Source organism: Eschrichtius robustus, chromosome 15 (genome assembly GCF_028021215.1).
Source record: "Eschrichtius robustus isolate mEscRob2 chromosome 15, mEscRob2.pri, whole genome shotgun sequence".
In the NCBI taxonomy this organism is placed as follows: Eukaryota; Metazoa; Chordata; class Mammalia; order Artiodactyla; family Eschrichtiidae; genus Eschrichtius; species Eschrichtius robustus.
Genome location: NC_090838.1, coordinates 83,164,221 through 83,168,918, shown reverse-complemented (window position 1 = coordinate 83,168,918; position 4,698 = coordinate 83,164,221).

Here is a 4,698-nt window from a genome sequence, read left to right as displayed (position 1 = left end):
GGCAAAGCAGAAAGCACTGGAGTGTGCTTGTGTTGACAGCTGAAGGATCGGAGTGCCTGGCTGGGGATCACAGACTGCGGGGGTGGCAAGGCACTGCAGAGTCTGAAGGCCCCACCAGGCCAAGTTCACTGACCACAGACACTCCAGGGAGGCTCCTTTTCCTAATCAACAGCCTGCACTGTGTGCTAGATGCCTTTCCATGTGGGTGACTTTTTCCAGTCCTCCCAAACCTGGAAATAAGGATTATCGTTCCCATTTTCTAGATTTGGAAACCGAGGCACATAGGAGTCAAGCGGCTTGCTTAAGGCCACATAGCATCATCATAATAGCCGGGATGCAGGTTCCCCTCTCCTCTCTCTAACACACACACACACACACACACACACACACACTCAATGCAGTGACTGGAGACTTTCTCTCTAGGCTGGCTAACATAGTGGACCAGGATGACCCCACTTGACCTCCATCCTGCATCTGTCCACCTGGAGGAGGCAGCAGCGACAGAGGTGGGGAGAAGGCCAAGGAGACAGACCGCAGGTTCCCCAACAGCGCAGGACACAGAAGGTGGAGGAGGGCAAGGGGCGCCTCTGTTCACCATCCTTTTTCTGGTCTACCTCTTGACCAGACATCTCACGACCCCTTTGGAAATTCATTTTCTCGTCTCTTTTACTTTCATCTCTCCCTCTTCCTGATTCATCCCTTGCTCTCTCTTTTCCTTCCCTCCCTTCCCCCCCCAGCCCGCCCCCCCGCCCCCCCCCCCCCCCCCGCCACCCTTCCCTCGACTTCCTCGCTCATTCTCCGTTCCTCATCCTCCCTCGTTTTCTACTCTTTGTCTCTCTCTATCTCCTTCCCTCCTTTTCTGTTTGTTTTTCTTCCCCGGGTGCCCCCATCCCCACCCACCCCTCCTTCTGGCCCCCTCCTGCCAGACTGCCTGCATCTGCGCCCGCAGCCCTCCCTCCGCCCCGGCCCCGCCCTCCCCTCGCCCAGCCTCCCCCCTTCCCTCACCGCTCCCGCTCTCGGTGATTTATTACTTGCCCTGCTGCTTCTGACAAACTATTTGTAGGAAAATGAGATTTGGTCCGCGCTGGATGGCTCCTCTGGAAGGCAGGCGTGGGGGTCGGGTGTCGGAGCCCCTGTGCGGGGCCCCCCACCGGAGCCCACGGCGCTTACGGAGCTCTTTAAGATAAATGAGCAAAATTAAGAGACTCACTGGGGGAAGAAAACACTGGATGGCAGCGAACGAGAGCGGATGGTACACGGTTTCCTCCCAGAAATTCATCCACGTGCGCCCCACTGGGGCCTCCCCCATCTGCCGCAGACTCCAGGGAACTCCCTCCCCCAGAAGAACTTCCAACCTCGGGGTGCCTTTCTCTCTCCCCCAGGATGTGGCGCTGAAAAGGGCAGAAATCTTCCTAGAAGGGCACAAGCAACAGATTGGGGCTGGAGCAGCAGGTCTCTGGGGGTGCCTGGGAAGAAACCAGACAAAGGCGGAAGGGGTGGGGAGGAGACGGAAGAGCGTGGGTGGGCAGGTGGCTGTCCGAAGGCACGGGCGGCCTTGGATGGGTGGGTGCACGTGGGCACCCGCGTCTGAGGTCCGGGCTACTTCAGTCATACCCAGATCCCATGGGAGCTCAAACAGCTTCATGTCCTGGTCACAGGGTCACAGGCACCACTCAGGACAGGATGGGAGGCAGTGGGAGGTTTTGGCTGCGACAAGCCCAAGGCTTCACCTCCAAGGCAGGGGATTAACTCCTCTGGTTGTCTGCACAGCCGACTGTAAGATCCCTGAGGGCAGGTGGTAGGTCCTGGGTTTTCCTGCCCTACCTTAGGGCTGGCTCATGTTAGTCCCTAAGTACTATCTATGGAAGAAGTGATTGCACCAACGCAAGAATGTCTTGCAAACTCAAGCCTCCATTTTCAACTCTCATGGGCTGTGCACTGGTGCCAGTTTTTCAGACGATGTTTTCCCTTATTTTAAAAACAATACACTTATTAGTCTGTCAAACATTAAGAAAATAGAGATAAGCAGGAGCAAGAAAATAAAAATCACTTGTTAATTCTATAGTTTGGTATTTATCCTAGTTTGAAAAGAAAAGTCGTGTTGTACACATTGTTTTGGATCTTCTTTATCCACTGAATATTGCACATACCTACCTTTTTATGATACTAAATATTCTCCTAAGATATAATTTTAAATGGATACAGTTTATTGATTTTACGTTTGTATGTTCTGTGTACAACTTCTTTAAGGCACGCGTTTTTGTTCGATTATTTCTAAATTTTTGCTATTATAAAGATATGCCAAACTTGGCATGATCCAAATTATCCTATTTTTATCATAGTCAGTGATAAAAGAAATGATCTCTGCTCCTTCCTGGCTTCATAAGAATAAGATGTGACATATTTTAAAAGTCGACAACTCCAGTGGGCCTGATCTGAGAGTTCACCCTGGATCGGCCCTTCTAGAACTTTATAGGGTTTCAAAGACCACCGGAATCTACAAACCAGGGCGATCTGAGAATGTTCTGCCAGCAAGACAGGCAAACAAGTCTCCAGCTTCTCTAAGAACCAACAAAGACACAGTATTTGAAGAAAAAGTGTTGTTTAGCTTGAATCTTTGTAAGACATTTGCAAACAAAATGTGAGCCAAATTAATTACATAATTTAAAAACCTACTAATTTCAAAGTGTCCTAAAATGTAAAACTTGAAAATGGTGGGATCATCCTAAGAGTCTAGTATGAAGAGGGTCTAGTAGCATATGAGTGGAGAAGAAGAAAGGAATTTGAGGTGTAAAGATGTTGCAGAAAAATTTGGAATTCAGTGACCCCACACAGGTAACCCAAGTGATAGGCACTTTTGAGGTGAAGGTTCATCACCTTTCCTTGGAAAACAAGGTGTCCATCTTTATGTCTGTCTGTCAGCCTGGAGTGTGGAAGGCTGAAAGATGAGGCAAAACAATCTGATCATTTGCTCTTTGAGTTCGTGCTGTAATCAGCACTTTTATTATAAACAAATAAAAATTTATGTGTACTGTAGTGAGATCTCTACGGATGCAACACTTCCAATCAATCTACCTCTTGGGGCCTTTGAGGACACTTTACATCACTTGTTATAAACTTCAGTGTCCTGAGTGGCTCTCTGAGGCAGTAATGTGAGGAGGGAGGAGTCCATGAACTATTTTCGATATTTGAAAAAATATGTGGATTACTTACTGAAAAGCATCTTGGGCTAATACAGTGTCAATTTCTTTGCTTTGGGTTGATTTCTACCAGCTTATGATACTTCTACATATTATCTCAAATGGATTGCTCTGATTGACATTTTTCTAGGTCTTTGATTAATACACGGAAGGGAAAGCCAATTGTTTAATAAACTCAGTCTGTTTTCCCTAATCACATAGGAGTTCATGGTGGGTAGTAAAGGGGGTCTCTGAGGGAACGAGCTTGGGATGCAGAGTAGAATGTCATCTGTGGTTCTCTGTGCCACTGCCATTGAGGCAAAACCTGCCCAAAACAAGAGGACACTCTTGACCCTGCAGTTGACAGCATGGTGGGGATTTCCTAGGAAAATCCATTCAAATCTCTTTTTCTTAGATCATGAAAGAGAGAGATGACATCTATGGAGGGTGGGTGGGGCGGAAGGCATCCACTGATGACTGGGGAAGAGGCATGACTGTGACAAAAATAGGGACCTCAGCCAAAAAAGATGATTCGTGGCTGATTCAATCTGGAGGCCCCTCATTTGGTTTTATTAGTAGGAAGAGATGCAATGGGGGATATGGGGGTGGGGGAGAGAAAAGAAATTAAAACAACGTGTTCCCTTTAATACGGTCCAAGATTTACTCTGCATAATCCAGCCATATATTTGATAAGAAATTCATGGCTCCTCTGTCCCCAGTAACAGAACGGTGATCTTTATGGGGCCGGCGTGAGGAAGGTGGTGGGCACAGCCCCTGTCACATTAAACTGTCTCATTGAAGAGGCAATTTGTTTGATATTAAGAGTTATAAAAATATCAGTGCAGAGCGGTTATGCCGGGGATATTGCACAAGCCAATCTGAATTTTAATGTAGTGTGAGCCATAAGCACCGTATTTCCCGTGCCTACGCAACACTCCCTCTCTGCAAATATTTGAAGAGAAAAAAGTAGAGTTTTTGAGTGTCTTGCTCTTTTCCACTTCTGCCTTGTGCGGGCTCATTCCTCACCAGATGTGTGGGAGCCGGCAGGGGTTTCTGGGTGCCTGGGAGCCAACAATATCCTTGAAATTGTTAGCAGAGAGAATTAGAAACATGGCCACGTGGACCGGCTTCCCACAGCCGCTGTTCACGCCCCTCTCTCACGCAGGCATCCATCCAGGGCTGCTCGGGACTCAGCCCTCTCTGCCCACCGGCCTCTCAGGATTGTCATTCCAGGCACCCTTTGGTTTTCTTAATCCAGTGGAATGCCATTTCCCAAGCATCCCACCCACCTCAATCGTCTAAATCCACCCTAAAATGCTCTTCTTATCTTCTCACCAGGCCCTGGTCCCATCCCCTCTCCTCAGCTAGTTTCTAGGTGCGTACTTTGACCTCTTTTCTCTGTCTCCTTCCATCAGTCTTCTCATTATTTCCATTCACTGTCATTCCTCTTCCTTCACCTCCCAGTCACCTCGTCCCTGCCTCTTCTCCCATAAATATCCATTCAGCCTTACAGATAGAT